Here is a 17,743-nt window from a genome sequence, read left to right as displayed (position 1 = left end):
GGCACACGAAGGCTTCGTAAATATCAGAAGGAATATAACGTGGAAAAATGTTGTTTTATTTTTAAAGTTCTACGCTTCGCTGCTTTTTTCCTAGTACGTTCGCTTTAGCAATAACACTGACTTTTTCGCCCGTTAAAAACGGATTACGCAGACGCGCTCACGCAGCACGTGCCCAGAACGAATGTTGCGAGTCGGTATTTTCTTTTGCGAATCGCTCTCGTTATTTCGTTGGAAATGTTACCGTGCGAATATCAGACAGCCATTGGAAGTTATTAGACGTTAAAATTTGGCGACAGCTTCGCGTATTCCACCAGTTTCTCGATATTCCCCTTCGAACCTACAAATTGCTTCCGTATCTCGCCAACAGCTAGTCCTCGTATCTTACGCAGACGTCGATTAGAAGTAGAATTTTCGATAAAATTTAAATTTCCCTTTTCAGTTCGTACTTCGATTTATGGACTCGTACATACGTTTTTCTCTCTTATATATTACGTGCATTTGCATATATATCTGTTTCTCTATCCCATGCGTCGTAGTTTTTGGATGAAACCAACAGCTTGTACACACGTGCAAGATTTTATTTTTCGTGATAAATCGAACAAGAATATATTCTTTCGTGCTTCTTAATTGAGTGACATTACACCAGGTGAATAATGTACTCGAATAAACGATTTTTCTTAATACTTATAAATTACGCGACGCGTTAACATTCAATTAATTCATAAAGGAAAGCATGATAATTATATGAATCAACTTTAAGAAAATAAGTGCAATTTTTAATATTAAATAACGAATAATAGAAAAGATGGAATAAATAAGTTAACAATAAAATGATAAACAATACGCGTTTGCTTATTTACAAAAATCAAAATATAAGCAGCTTAAGTAACTCAATATTTTATGGAACATTCTTCAAAATCAATAACTACATTGTGTTCTTTCCATTCGAAAAAATTCTGTAACGTAATTTCCGCACTAAAGGACCTTCTATCGTAGCATTTTCGTCAGAGAATTTCAAATAATCTAGTTCTGCTTCGAAATCTTTTTATTACCTTTTTTTATTACGCCTTTGAATCCATCGAAAGATTTACATTAAAATTTTTACTTTGCCGCTACTTTCTTTATGTCGCTGCATATCAATTATTTATTGAAGCTATTTCGTTCTAACGTGGCAATCATTCACCAGTTCAGCACAGGCTAGCGCACATTTTACGAGACGGATTTTCCATGCGTCGAAGTCGCAAATGTCGTTACACGTGTACCGGGGTGTATCGACAAATATCAAAGTCATACGAGTAGCATTGAATCGGTGGAAATATCGAATTTCGAAAGTTTGATTCGACGTGTCCAAGATACGAGATTCCAAAGAGAAAGTTCGCCCTCAGGTCGACGATATCGATTTAATATTACATGCGATTTATTTTCGTTCGCTGAATCAGTGAACTTCTACATTTCACGCGGTTCATCGGGCCGAATGATTTTTCTGCATACAAAGGGCTGGAAATTTGAAACATACTGTAGCCTAAGCCGGTCGCCGGATTAAACTCGACGAAGCTTCGAATCGAGAAAAACGTGCAATCGTAATCTGGCTTTTACGAAAATGGACACAACGACGTTACCGGACAAATAACGAAATTCTTGTCCATTATTGAAATTCTATTGAAATTCTATTAAATCGCCAACTACGTTCTTATTGAAATTTTCATTTATTTCTTTTTAAACGCACGATCGAATTTATCGCACGCGTACTCTTCTGATTATATTCTATCGTTGATATTATTACGACGAACATTGTACACAAAAATTTAGAAAGTTACTATGCACAATATTTGATTTTTCCTCAATTTTACTTTAACGAATTTCGAGTTTCAGTTTACGTTACTTAGAAAGTTCGAATTTTCTCCGTTTATGGCAATACGAAACTATTAGGTCGTCCGAAAAGTTTCTTTCGTTCTATAAGGAAATAATGGATGCACATTTTCCGTTTTATATTATTTTATCGAATTACCTATGATCCGTTTTGTTTTATCAAACTAAAGATCACAATGTTCGACAGATTAGGTTTTATATTTGTATAAAGATGCGTCGTTGAAAAAGACGTCTCTTTGAAAGAAAGACACTTTCCGGACAACCCAATATACAGGGTGGTTGGTAACTGGTGGTACAAGCGGGAAGGGAGTGATTCTACGCGAAAAAAGAAGTCGAAAATATAGAATAAAAATTTTTCGTTCGAGGTTTTATTTTCGAGCAATTGAAAGAAAAGATTATTGTAGCCTTTCATACTTTAAAACAAACGAATGCGTTAGAAAGTGTTCATAGAAATTTAATTAGAAGAGCAGAAGTATGTGTTGGACAGAATGGGCAACACTTTCAGCAATTTTTGTAATAATAAACTTTATGATTACTTCATGTTATTTCATTATGTATTCCTAATTTTCCGTTACGGCAAAAACAAACTTAAACTGCGATAATATCCATCGAGACAACGATGTACAGTGAGGTCCGTTATAACGAGACGTGATAAAGTGCACGCGTACCGAGCGAAAATTCAAAGTCGATTTTCTCGAAAACGAAGCCTCAAACGAAAAATTTTTATTCTATATTTTCGACTTCTTTTTTCGCGTAGAATCACTCCCTTTCCGTTTGTACCACCAGTTACCAACCAACCTGTATAATATTACTGGAAACATTGTACTCAGACACAAGGTTTAATACGATGCTTTAAATAATAGAAGTTTCAGATGGAACGATAATATTGGGTTGGCAACTAAGTGATTGCGGATTTTGTCAGTACCACCTAATGATAAAATCCGCAACCACTTAGTTGCCAACCCAATATAAAATATTAGGAGGAAAAAGTCCGAAATAGTAAAAGTTCGTGGTCGACTAAGTGCATACCAGCATTTTCATGGCGATAAATTAAGTTGAAGCACAATATCATTAATTCTCGATGCTGCAGCGCTCGCCAAGTTTTATACCCCAATTTCGTCCTCGTTTCGACAAATGAAAATACTCCTGATGCTTTAAGAAAATTTCGAACTTTTAACGTTCGAAGAAAGAAACTTGCATATAAAGTAACGGTTCTCTCATATTTTCCTCAAACTCGAGAAAGTTTGTTAACGAAAGGAAGATACGACCGAGTGGAAACTGTGGACAGAATGAAAAATATCTAAACACCCAGAATAACAATCAATTACGAAATTACGAAGAAAAAGTCACACAAATATAAGTCGTGTAATAAATAAATTTCGTAAAACATCGATAAACATTGCTTTGTTTGCTGTTAGTTTGTTATCAACTAAACTGTACATGTAAATGATACTATATCGCGTTAATTTGAATCCAAATGTTCAAAGTTTGAAGAGAAATCGTAAGAAATTTCTACGCGCAACATATTTTTCAGTTTTTACTTTTCCACCTTTTTATTTCTTTTTGCAATGCTTTGTTACGTTACGCGAGATTATAAAAGTTGAGAATCGCGCGGAATAAAACGAACAATAGTACATTTTACTTTCTCGTATAATCTCTATGAGAAAAACAAAATTGTAGCGTATATCGAAAAACAAATTTTCGTTCTGCGTAAAATCTCGAGAAATTCTTCCTTTCTTCGTCCGTGTCAGATGATAGACGAATGACGCATCAGATGACTCGTGCGATTCCTTAGCATAGAAGAGTGAATTGAAATATTCACGAAGCGCGATGTACTGTTAACCAGTTAACCGTGGAATTTAGTTTTAGAAATCAACGTGAATAAAATGCAAATAAAAATAAACGACGACGAGTATACACGTCGAACACAAAGAAAATGTGTTACGTGTTCCTGTTATAAGTTTTACGACGACGTTAAACCAAAATGACGATGGCTTACATTTTTCTTCGAAAAAATGAATTATTTCCCACATAAAATGTTAAAATTGTAACAAAATAACAAAATTCGTAAACAAGAAAAATGTGAAAAGATAGAAGAAATTCAGTGGATCCTCCCAGTGTGGTATTTCTCGAAACAGAATATCGCACAAAGTGGCACTTGGCAAATCTAACACCAGCAACGTGAAGTGGATTCGATCAATGATATAACTGGTATAAAATTGGGGAAATGTTTTTTCATAGGAAGCGTAGGTTTTACTGTTGAACTCGTAGATGGTGGAGCAACTTTCGAAGCTCGTGTTCGTGGAATTGCATATTCGATAATTTATTCAACACACATTCGACCAAAAAACTGAATCGCATTATATTTTCTGTATTATATTTCGATCGTTATCGGGGAATACCGGACACACGCAGTAAAACATCCACTCAATTTGCAAGCAGACAAAATTGCGTAAACAATTCGGGCATAGCCGACATATCGGTGAAAATAATCAACTGAGTTTATAAAAAGGAATACGTTGTACAGGGAATAACCGATATAACAAAGGAACAAATCAAATTTTTCAGTTTTACTGACAAAGCGAACGTACCACTAAATAACATTCTTAGCGCTTCTTACTAAAATTTGGAATTTTTATGGTAAATGGTAATGTTTTATATTATACGACAGATGAAACACACCGAGATTAACATTTTTCTCGACCTGTTTAATTCATGAAACGCGGTTAACTGTTTAAAAACGCTATCGACGATAGCTTTTCGAAAGATGTATAAATAAAACGAGGAGATAGAGCGAAATGAAATAACAACAAGTCGTTCGATTTCTCGTTATGTCGTGTTGTTAAGAAGCAACAGAAATGAAATTTCAATTTTCCATTAGAATCGACGGAAGGATCAAACGACGATACGGTAAGAAAAATCGCATGATTCCACTCAAGTGACACCGTTTTGTCAACGCAGGCTAACGCGTGACCTTTCGTCGTTTCGATCAACATGGTTCAACATGGGTCATACCGCCTGTGCTGTCAGATGTTCAGCCAAATGATGTTTGCATTTGTCGTAGATAAAACGCTTGGAAAACTCGTCGCGCGCTAGTGCGCTTCTCCGTTTTCGCATGAAATCTCCGACTTTTTTCTACTTTCCTAGTTTCCTATTTTTTCTTTTTATCCGTTCTATACGATTCGCCTCTGAAAGGTTATTCTTGCTGTACCGCTACTATTAGGTTGTCCGAAAAGTTTCTCTCGTTTTATGAGGAAATAATAGACGCGCGTTCTTTCTTTTATATTATTTTGTCGAATTACGTACGATCCGTTTTGTTCTGTTGAGATAAACACCGCGATATTTCACAGACTTACTTTCACGTTTGTACGAAGGTGCACTGTTGTAAAAAATTCTTTTTGCGAAAGAAAGACACTTTTCGGGCAGCTTAATACGTTGTGTTCGTTTTATAAAGAAATAATAGACGCGCGATGTCCTTTCTTTTATATTAGTTTATCGAATTATGCACGAACATAATAATAGAGATGTAAGGAAATGGATCGCACCTAATTCGATAAAATGATATAAAACAGAAATTGTTGCTCATCTATTATCATTTTATGAAACGAAAGAAACTTCTCGGACAACCTAGTACATCGAACGACTACCGTTGAATAAATTCTCTAAAAACGAAAATGTTTTTAATCGAATTAAACGATCGAGATGGCTGTAATACTTTTGTAGGATTTTACGAATACTTACCGAGCGCAGAAAGTTCGATGTGCACAAATACTTATAAGCGGTTTTTCTTTCTCGAGACGATTCCCTTTCGTTCGCGAACAACCTGAAAATGGAAAAAATATCGTTAACGGGTGTGTTCGTGATAATCGTAACAACGTCGTTAACCGATTTATCGATGAATCGTTACGTGTGCTTTACGTTCTTTGCGAGATTCCACGACAAATATCGTTACGCGCGAGTTAATCGAGTAAACGACGTTTAAAACGGTTTAAAGTTATTCCCGATATCGCAACTATAAATAGGGAAATGATACAAAGAACAGTGTTTTAACCCTTTGAGTGCTGTGGGCGCATATAGGTGTCTGGCGAAAGCTATCGGTGTGGACTAAGGACATATATATGCGTTTTCTGTAAGGGCTCGGCATGGACTAAGGACGCATGTATGGGTTTTTCAATTTTTCCGAACACCTATGCAGAAGTAATACTATTACGTTTGTGTGAAATAAATATAAATGCATTCCTTACGGCAGTAAACAAATGCCAATAGTACCTCGTTATTGTTGAAGTGGTCACCACTTGTAAGAAAACTCTACATCTGGTTTTTTTAGTTTTCCCAAGCACTGAATTTTTCACACACAACTAAATTATTAACTCGTGTTATATTTATAAGGTTCAATAATGCGATAATTCAGGGATCGATTCTGAAGTCTGAAAATCGAGTTTTTTTTATTATGAAATGATTTGATAAAATATAAAAATGAACAACAATTAATATGCGTCTATAACAATCAATAACGATGATTATCTAAACGGGAAATTATAAGTCTTTGGTGCAATGTTTACCTGAACGTCCTGAGCTACCGATCTTTCTTCTTCAGTCTTTAAATCTTAAATCTTCAGTCTTCACAATCTCAAACAACTATTCTATAACCTTGTCTGTCTCTCTAATGTAACTCTCTGTCCATCCGTCTGGGGAACACGTGCTTCTTCAACTGTTCGTCCGTGCAATAAAGGAAGATCGGAAGATCTTGTATCTTTGAATCTATCAGATTTGTTTTTAGATACAAAAGAAAATTAATAAAAATGTGACTTATTTTTATTCATTCTTTTGTACTGTTCGATCGTTCTCCACTATGATACGGTTTCAACGAAGAAACGTTTTATTTATGTTCAAGTGAGAGTTTTCTAAATCAAGATGAGAAGACAATGGTACAGCCCGAATGTGAATGTGGCAAACTATGGCGAGCCTCAAATCGTCATAGAGGAAAGCACATCGGGCGAAGAGGAAGAGGAAGAGGAAGGGCGAAGGAACGAGTCGCCTCCGCGTTGCATGGATCCCGATTCGACACCCTTAAATCCTCATCTATTGTCTCCCTGGCGAGAGGTCAGGAAACGCTCTCTACCGACTCCGCAATGTACTTCCGGGATAACCGCATCACAGGTACTGTCTGATGGTCATATCTAGAAGAATATACTTGCTTACGGGCCACATCCCCTTTCTTGATAATGTATTTTTAGTGTATCCTGTTAGCTTAACAAAACATAACGTTGTCCAACGTTTGCATAATATATTTAATTATATTCCTATTAGGTCATTTGTTGTCTGTATATTTTATACTCTCTATCTTGTCCCCTTTCGCGTTCTCGGTCATGACGACGCGTAGGTTAACTCTCAGCGGCATGACGTGGCGAAAATCGATTTATAAGGTTCAATAATGGGATAATTCAGGGATCGATTCTGAAGTCTGAAAATCGAGTTTTTTTATTATGAAATGATTTGATAAAATACAAAAATGAACAACAATTAATATGCGTCTATAGCAATCAATAACGATGATTATCTAAACGGGAAATTATAAGTCTTTGGTGCAATGTTTACCTGAAAATCGAGAATCGATTTTCAACGTCCTGAGCTACCGACCTTTCTTCTTCAGTCTTTAAATCTTAAATCTTCAGTCTTTACAATCTTAAACAACTATTCTATAACCTTGTCTGTCTCTCTAATGTAACTCTCTGTCCGTCCGTCTGGGGAACACGTACTTCTTCAACTGCTCGTCCGTATCGATCTCTCCGTTAAACACAGCCTGTCGTGCTACCCGTAAAACAAAAAGAATCCCTATCCTACATGAACTCTAGGGATTTTACATATTTACTAAATATAGTTTTCTAGTTTATTACCCAAATTCTAGTTAACTGTAAATTTCAATGTTTATAATAAATAATTAAAAATAACTAAGATATAACGCTCTTGAATCATTTAATCTCTTTCATTTTAATCATTTAAACTACTATAACTTATTACGATTTGCGCTTTGAATAGTTAATCAACAGAGTTCAGTCTAACGAAAAAGTATTCCGTCCACAGCGATCGTCAGCGCTAGACACGCGCCGTCCGTACGGACGGCATAGGCCGTGAGTATTCAGCACTCAAAGGGTTTATCGTCTGTGATAAAGCTTTTAGTTTCGAAAGCTCTGTTAAACTCGTTATGGTAAAATTAATAGACACTATAATCTTAACGAATTATCTTCTGTATTCGTAAGAGGCCCGACGATTTCTTTATTATGGGAAAATAATTTCAGCGATATTTTTCGCTTTTAACGCGTTTGCAGCGCGTACGCGTATATCCTTGCCTGTTGCGCGTTATACGTTTTAACGTATGTGCATAATTTTCTATCTACCAAATACGCGCAGCTTTTAACGAAGCAGAGCGAAACGTTTGTAAAATTGAAATGTTAGAACGATGTTTTCGATAAAATTCTTTGTTCCCGGCAGGTTGAACTGCGAGACCGATGCGTTTAAAAGTGCAATTTTCGAGGAATTAAACGCACGAAATTCTGAATATTAGTTCCTTCGTTATGCCTTTGTCATATTCGTTTCTATCTTTATCATTATTCGACAGGTTATTCGCAACTCGTGCAACGAAATAGAAGGATATCCATACGTTGATCCAAATTTCTTCTTTCAATCATATAATTGGCTTTCTTTTGCATAAAACGATATTATCGAAACGTTATCATAGATATAATCTGGTTCTAGAAAAAATCGAAGCACGTCGTGTGAAAATCGATTTTAATTTAAATTGTCTTAAATATCCTTTAACGAATACGTCGTATTCTTTCGTTCTATTACGTTTAAATTAACAGTTATCGTCCTTTATGTCGGCCATTTCCTTCGTTTACGTTCTTTTTCACTTTCTACCGTAATAGATCAGCCACGGATAGTCCATTTCGACGAATAATTTCTCTCGATCGACGTGGAAACCGTCGAAAAGAAAGATTTAGGATATTGTAGCCGTTCGCCGATAAGGAGCGCCATTTACGCCGAAGGAGATCCGTTCTCTTAGAACGTTCATAGAGCTCTGGGTCTTTTCGTTCTATAGGATTAATATAAATCTAGAAATTGTACAGCCCAACTTTAAGTCTATCGCAGTTTCGTTCGAACGACGCTACTTCGTCCTGTACAAATTTCGATTCCTCCGATGAAACGTGTATTCACAGCAAAGTACATTTTTCTGTAATCTTATTATGGCTTGCGAAAGTGTTCGAATAATCTTGATCGTTCCGAGGTGACGCGTATCACACGAACAATAGAAAACTCGGAAAATACCGAAAGGTCGGATGATACCGGCGTTCGTACGGTAAAATCGTAAAATTGATTTCGATAACTTAACATCGTACGTGCGTTTCAGTTTAGTTGACTATTTGATCGATTAAAAGTTCAATTAATCTATTTACTTTGTTCGCGCGGTGCCGGCGTTAAAATTTCGAAAAAAAAAAAAACGCGCAGTTAGGAGAAAACTGGAAACACATCGTATAATACGAGACTCGGATAGCCGAAACTTCACTGAGCTGGCGGAAATTTTGCGTAGGATCGCTTATTATGCCAAACATTTTGAAATCCCGTTAACGCTGTAACGAGACACGACTATCGTGATTATGTTCGTTACATCAGTTGCGACTCTTCAATTTTTGTACTTTCGAGCCTGTCCCTATTTTAATGATAATAAAACATATTTGTAACGTTGGGAGAAGAGGTTTAATCAAAAAAATTGAAACGAAAATGTGCGATCTTTTTTCATTTTCTTCAAAACGAAGGTATTCTCTGACGTTGTAAGAACGTAATTGGGTCGACCCACACATAACTCGAGCTGAAATGATCGAAAGGGCGTAGCAGGCTTTTTTTTTTATTTATTACAAGCGTACAGTTTTGTCAGGTTCAGCCAAATATTAGGTTGCCCCAAAAGTGTCTTTTCTCTACGAATATGTCTTTTACGACAATGCATCTTTATACAAACACGACATCTAATCTGTCAAATGTCGTGGTCTTTACCTTAATAGAACAAAATGGAACGTACGTAGTTCGATAAAATAAAGGAAACAAGAAACGTCGTGCGTCTATTATTTTCTTATAAAACGAAAGACTCTTTTGTTGTACAACCTGATATTTGAACTATCGATAATTTTCGAGAAAGGTCCTGTAACTTCCATATACATTTTCCGATCCATTTCAAATTTTTCCAATACAATTGTTGGGAATATGATACATTTACACTGTACATGTGAATGTGTGTGTAAGGATCAGAGGACGTCCGGGTCTTGGTTGAGACAAAAGACAAGAGCCAGTCGTTAGAAGTATCTGGAAGAGTCGGTTGACAACAAGCGTGCGTGCGAGTAGGATTTTGAGGTCTTAAGAGTATAAGATATATGTATAACAGTTGTGTGCTAAATAAAGGGAATTATTTGTATTTCCGAATCCATTCTATATCTTTTCAACAATACTCGCGTCTCGTTACAGCGCCAGCGAAATTTTCAAATATCTCGCATGACACGCATCGCACATTCGTGAAAACATTCCGTGATGAACGTTGGAACGCTTTCTCAAGCCATTGGGTATATCGCACCGAATAATTTCGAAATTTCACTGGCGCTGTAACGAGACAAAACTATGGTGATTATTATTATTATACGTGCAAAATGTGGAACAGATTTGAATATGTATCACACAAGTATCGGAAAAAAGATCATCGAATTATTGGAAAAACGCTAATTTTGTTCGCTACGTCGATAAGCCACGGTAAATAGCGAGATCGTTTTTGAGACTAATAGTGCGTTTAAAACTACTGTTCATACCGTGTGCTAATTTTTCACTAATACTAAATAAACTACGTTCGCAAGTAAATGTCCAGAATAACGTAATTTCCATCTGCATCGTCGGTTTCGTTTCAAATTTCACTGTTATAATTCTCGCAGCGATTCCTGTCTCGTTACAGCGTTAACAAACTTTCGGAAAGTGTCGCGTAATGCGCATTTGGAAAAATTTTCCGTTGCGAACGTTGGAATAGCAGCGCGAGCCACCGCGCAAACAGCGGGAAACAATTTTTCCTTGGGAAACTTGGAAGCTCGTGTCATCGTTTAGAACACGTACCTGCGTTGTGTTTTATCGATGTTCGGTACTTTGAAGTCTAAGTATAAACCTTGCTTGCACGGTGCAACTAATCCGTGACAAATCGAGCAAAGTAGAGGCTGCATTTCATCGAATCAAGGAACGTTTGACGTGTACACCGTGACATACAGAAACTTGTACATCTCTGAAAGCCAACGCTTTGATGTTTAACGATGAATGCTCAATTCTCAGAAACGATGCTGTCGTTGAAATTAAGCTAGTCGTTTCTGCCGGTGTACGCGGAATTTCCTTTCTATGGGTTCTCGCGTACAAAAGTGTTTATGTTCATTTACACCGTCTTTCTAAACGAGAGGTCTAATCAGTTTGTAGAGCCGATTTATCGGTTTCTGTGCGTACAGCTGCGTTACCGTTCGTCGAACGAATCATGCAAACCAGACAATTGCCCGATTTTAAGACGCGACGCGATGAACGCGAACAACTGGTTCAGTGGGACGACGATAATATCGATCAGAACGTTCTACGTAAAATTAGTTAGAAACGATCCGCCTGTTACGATCGAACTTGGGCTATTGGCGTCGATTGTGGTAGTTACACTTGGCTAGCAAGTGTAATTAGAAGAATACGAATCCTTGGCAAATTAACGAATAGTTTCTTTCGAAATTTACTCTTAACCGAAGCATTTATCTTTTATACGATATCATACACAACAACTGGAGAACCCGGAGAAGCGTTACCACTGCGAGAATTACGCTCAGCTAATAAACGCAAACGAACGAGAGACAAATATTCTGATAAGTTCGGCAAGCAAATGTTATCTCGTTTCTAGAAATAATTGTTAATAAGGAATATGCTAACAAGGAATTTGCTAATAATCGTAAGGTTGTATTAAGCGTACGGTTTATGCTAAATATAAATTGCACGAATGCGACGACAGTTCGTAACAAATTGAGTTCGATAACGACAATGTTAATTGTTTATCGTTTGTGCAACGCTATGAGGCGATTCTTCTCGAAAAATTGCAAGTGCCGAAACGACGGTAATTAACGCAATATTATTATAAAATAAATTCTAGGTAGTTTTAACTGTAGATTACTGTAGATTAGATTTATACTGTTTGAATAAATTTTCGTTCGTAAGTATTTGCGCGAATGCTGGTCTCGTGCGAAACGTGATAATTAAAATTGCGGACTTTTAGCATACGCAATACACGCAAGAAGATATAAAATTGCACAAATATTTGAGATATAATTGTAGATGAAACTTTCAGCCTGAGATCCAATCGAACCGGTAGCCTTTCTAAAACCGATCTCTACTTTCAAATCAACTTTAAATTTCAGCCTGTTTTTATGAGAAAATTCTCAAACTAATATGATGTTCCTCGGAGAGCTCTTCTCTGCCTTCTCTTTCGCTCTCCACTCGTCTCCCCCTAGAGAACAGCGTAATAGGACTACGTGTGCTCGTAGTCGGAGACAAAATTGGCGTTCAGGTGATATTCTACGGGAGCTTATTTTTCTAGATGACTCGTAACCCTGGCAAGTGTCAGTCTTTATTCTCTTAACGTACAATTTTGCTCCGCCTAACAGGTCAAAGACGGGCAATTTCTTCCTCGATCTACGTTCGCGATCTAAAGACGCTCGATTATACGCACACAGAGACGCACGAAGATACTCGAAGACTCTTAGAAACTTTTCACTTTTCCTATATTACACGAAATATTTAGAAACTTCATTAACAGCACGACGAGCCACGATTATACGTGATTATGAAATTTCTAAAATTTCTAATTTCTCTGCAAAACCGTATCCAGAAGTTACATAAAATATTCGTCGCGCAAAGACGATGAAAATATTTGAGCAGTCAATTATTCGCTGTGTTAAGCCACGATATTTAGCGAAACGATCTTTATCACCAGTTGTAATGTTTAAGACTACTTCTATTCATGCTGTATACTAATTTTTCGCTAAATGTATATTTGCCATAAATGTTACAATTACAAGACATCATAACTGTTACAAGAGAAGTTTGTAAAGTTGCGATATGAAGGTTGATGTTTTTAATTAAAAAATTTTTGATCGCGAATAACCGTTAAAACGGATTAAAGTTTTTTTGATTGCCGGTAATCGTTATCGACGAGAGAAATTTCAGTTTGGTTACCAATAACCAACATAAATGACCGGATTTTTAAAATATTTTTTTTTTTTTTTTCTGTTACGAGTAACTGTTATCCGTGGCGAGAAAATTTTATTTTGGTTATCGATGACCATTATCGATGGCAAAAATTTGCTCTACATTGTCAATTATCATTGGCTATATTATCAATCGTTATTAACGTCACTGATAATTATTGGGTTGGAAACTAGGTGATTGCGAATTTTGTCAATATCATCTAATGACAAAACCCGCAATCACCTAGTTAACAAGCCAATAGTACGTGTGTTCGCAGTTATTCATAAAACTTGTGTGTTTTATCGAGCAAACAAAAAGATATGAAAATATATGAAACGAATACGATGAAAGATATCGCAGTAGAATATTTTTATTAACAGTTGCACCGTGATATCTTTTATCTTATGCTTTGTTTCGTACATTTTCGTATCTTTTTCTTTGCTTAATAAAACATATCAGTTTTATAATTAGGCTTCTTTACGTTGCCAGTGAAAACCGATTATCAGCAAATATCGACGATAGTCGAATGTGACTAGAAAATATTTTTTTCATCGATATTGCTTGGCGATAATCGAAAATCAATTTCGCCATCGATAATGGTTATCGGTAACCAAAGCAAAATTCGGTTTTCCTTGATAATGGTCACTGTTCGATAACCGAACAAAAATTCAGGTCACTTCCATTGATTACTGTTTCAAATTAAATTCCCATGATCTAAAATTATTATCGAGCGACCGAGGAACAAATCGAATCGTTCGTAATGATTATTCGTAATCAGAATTATTAACGATTAAAATTCTTGAATCGTATCGCTTTTGGAGAAATTGAAAACTGGCTTTTAACGTAGTAAAATATTAGTAGTAAAAATATTTAACGTAGTTGTTATTTTGGAGCTTCGCTTGTAACTTCCACGTAGATTCCCAGATTGATTTTTAATTTTCCTATTGTAATATAACAATTAATACGATATAATATAATAATCTTAATATTAGATTATAAATATTAACATTGTAGGATTTTTTTATTTATTTATTTTATTTGGGTATGGTCGTTGTCACAAGATCACCGGCGATCTATCGGTTTCGTGATTTCTTGCGTCTCCGACGTGACACTGGCAACCTCTTGTACCATGGCTCCGGTATACACACGTTCCACAGAGGTGGATGACCCATGGTCAAGTAGACTTTCTTAATTAATCAAGGTTTTCCCCGATATTACAATATTACAGCAACGATAGTTCCAATGCAGTGCATTTGATACACGTCCGGCAGTGAAAAATGACGAGGATACAACAAAAACAACGTTCGAAAAAGTTTGAACCGCAAGGCGGGTAATGCTTCGAGAATTCCTCTTTAAACGAAGAACTTCGATGCAGTTGAACGTTCTCAAGTTAAAATTACGCCAACTATGTTCGAGTAGTGCGCTTTCCAGCTTTATGCTGTTTTTAGGTTCTGAAGAGAAAAATGATTTAAGTATTTCGGGTGGAAATTCTGCGAGTAGAACGAGAGTTTTAGTTCTTGCTTTTCCAGCAGTTGTCGTTTTAATAATTTTGACCTTCTTAATACAACTTGCATGCGATAGTTTCATAGTTGAAACATTTATTCCCTGGCACAGCACTTAAAAATGATATATATACGGTTTTCATTATCAGATTCGAATACGCGCGTATTGAATTTAGTTAAAATTTTAATTGAATATAAAATACATTATCGCTTGTTTCATTGGATAATGTAACGAATTTCTCGTAATAATATAGGAATTTCATCAAAACGAGTAAATCAACACGTTGATTGACGAAGTTTGAACTACCTGTTGAAAAGTTTAACAATAATGTATTATATATGTATCTGTTCATCAACCATCACGAATCAGCCAAATAATAATTGGAAATAAATTTCATTGATATTTCGTTCCGTTAATAATTAATATGATATTGCCTATAAAAGCGAACATACTTCTTTATTAATACGTGCTTGTAAATTAATTTCAATGATATTTTGTTTCGTTGATAACGAAGAAGAAAACATAGCTGATTATTAATACAAATTAGACAATGAGACAAAACTTCCGACAACGTACGTTGGAAATAAGATTTCACTGACATTTTGTCTTCTTAATAATTAATAAAATATTGATCGTAAAAGAAAATTGCCGATAGTCATAAAGCATTTTAGCAGGCAACGGTGTATAAATGTGAAGTACGGTAAAATGGAAGATGACGTCCGGCATTATCTGCATGTTCATTTTACGCAGCTGCGAAGTTAAATTGAAATTCACGTATTTACAGAAAGTAATATCCTCCTCTAAGTGACGGTGCTAAAATGGTGAAAAGAAATGGGCTACGTCAGTCAGAGCTTTCAATTACAGGGACGAAGTTGAAGAGAACTCTGCAGAAGTTATATATGGAAAGATACAATTAATTGTTACTAATCTTATTATTTTTCTAATTCTAATTCTCAATTCCCCGCATACTTATTTTGTTTTCTATCAATTTTATAACAATGGTCAATTACAATTCTACTTTGTTTTTTAATAATTTGTTATATATTATTATTGTTTTCACAGTTGACGTTTGAAAACGATGAACGTTTTTGATATTAATTAATGAAGCTTCGCATTATGCAGCTGTATCGATTATATTAAATATATATGTTTTGAATAAATAGAATTAAAAAGTGAGAAGAAATTAAGAAATAAGAAATTAATCAAACTTACGAAAAAAGATCAATGTCTCTGTTAAATTATATACGTTGTTTATATTAAATAATATTACTCCTGTATTGTTGATAGAATTTGTTTACTACACACACACACACACACACACACACACACACACACACACACACACACACACACACACACACACACACACACACACACACACACACACACACACACACAGATATATATATATATATATAAATTATATATAATAACAATTGTACAGTGTATAAGTATAGCAAATGAAGATACAGTGTAGCCTGAAAAGTAGTATTAGACAGTAACTAGTCAGACGCGAGTGTTTCAATGATCGTTCGATGTTTCTTATTACTAAGGTGGATAGTTTCATAAATTTTTCCAAAGTAAATTAATATTTCTTTGTTATTTAGTAAAAAAATGGATCTGTGTTCCATCAATGATTAAGGAAAAGAATTAAATATTAATAAATTATGATATATATTAAATTAATTAAGAATTAATTATTGTACTTTAATTACGATATGTAAAATAACGAATACAAAGATTTAAGGTTTCAAGATTAATAAAACGGTGACGTGTGATCAAAATAACTTTCGATGCTTCGACGTACTTGAATTTTACGCTGCATTCCGATTATTCAAAGTTCCCGAAAGTTCTTAATTTCATTCTCTGGAATTTATAATTCTTAAAACGAATTTCTGTCAAGAAATTTATATTACCGTTTATATACGTCTAGAATTATATTTTGATCAATTTGTTCTGACTGAACTTGGTGAATTATTTCCAACTCTTTGCAGCTACGTGTACAATCATAAATCGCGGTTGAAGTTCTCGATTCAACTACGAACATCATCAATTTCTCGCGTCGTAAAACTTTCATGATTTTCAAAAGTTCCAGAAATATTAAATATTTTTGCGCATTAAACGACAGGCTGCAAGCAGCCCCGGTTTTTATACCGACGAAAATTACGATCGATTTCCGATTACTGTACGTTGTAAATTATTGTATCAGAGTAAGACGAATAATTAATTGCGCTAAATCGGACGAGTAATTTGTCTTCCTGTGCCTCGATATCTGGAAATTGATAACGTCAGAAAATTGATAAAAAATTACCGTCGTCTGTTAGTCAGATTGTCAATGAAAATTATTATTAGCAGATATTAACCCTTATCTAGGAAATTTAATTTGCTCCTACAACAAATTAACGCCACGCTAAAAGATCACTGTAATAATATTAAACACAAACATTTGGATCTGAAAATTTCGCATTTAAAAGCAGGAAAGAACGAGACTTGCACGTGAACTGTCTTTAGACACGTCGTTCGCAGATAATAGAGCGATAGAGTCATCCTCGGCAAAGGAATATAAAAAATTGGTTGACAGCAGAAGGAGCAAGTTACGTTGAGCGGAAAGAAAAGGCCTCGAGACTGTACGCGATTTAGATGATGCGATGAACACGGGGGCGATAGATATTGACAAGCAGGTAACAGAAAGATACGCGGAATCTGTGAAAACAGAAAGAAAGAGACGTGGCAACGTATAACGAAATAATGTAAAATAACGAGAATGAATAAAAAGATGGAAAAAATGTCAGAAGAAGGAGTTCACAGCGAATATTCGAAATAAGGGAAATAAAGAAACGAAGAAATAAAAGATAAAGGAATGAAACGAGCAGGCAAAGAAAGAGATAAAAGAGCAATAAATATACGTAATAAGTAAAAAAAAAAGAAAAAGAAAAAAAAAGCGATAGCACGTGCTGCGTGAAGGGAATCGTTAAGTAAAAATCCTTAAATAAAGGTGGGGAAAAATGAAGGCAAATAAAAGTTAGAAAGTTGCGCGTTAAAGGGACCGATCAAAGATTCGGACGAAGCGTAGTATCGCAAA

General features: G+C 35.4%; 1 protein-coding gene across 9 annotated transcripts in view; it reads right to left on the bottom strand.

The window, feature by feature from the left end:
- Positions 1-17,743, bottom strand: part of LOC125385000 — a 64,606-nt gene that overhangs the window by 6,529 nt on the left and 40,334 nt on the right. For 3 of the 9 annotated variants that reach the window (XR_007223911.1, XR_007223912.1, XR_007223913.1), the window contains one exon: positions 5,611-5,692. The gene's annotated coding sequence lies outside the window, so the exon portion shown is untranslated. Of the gene's footprint in view, positions 1-5,270; positions 5,532-5,610; positions 5,997-6,138; positions 6,187-6,431; positions 7,218-7,467; positions 7,749-17,743 lie in introns of those variants that run through there. The other 6 variants (XR_007223919.1, XR_007223918.1, XR_007223917.1 and 3 more) reach the window with 6 other exon arrangements.

The sequence above is a fragment of the Bombus terrestris genome, chromosome 4, assembly GCF_910591885.1.
Source record: "Bombus terrestris chromosome 4, iyBomTerr1.2, whole genome shotgun sequence".
NCBI lineage: Eukaryota > Metazoa > Arthropoda > Insecta > Hymenoptera > Apidae > Bombus > Bombus terrestris.
Note: the sequence above shows the minus strand (reverse complement) of the source record. Positions and strands in the feature narration are given on the sequence as shown.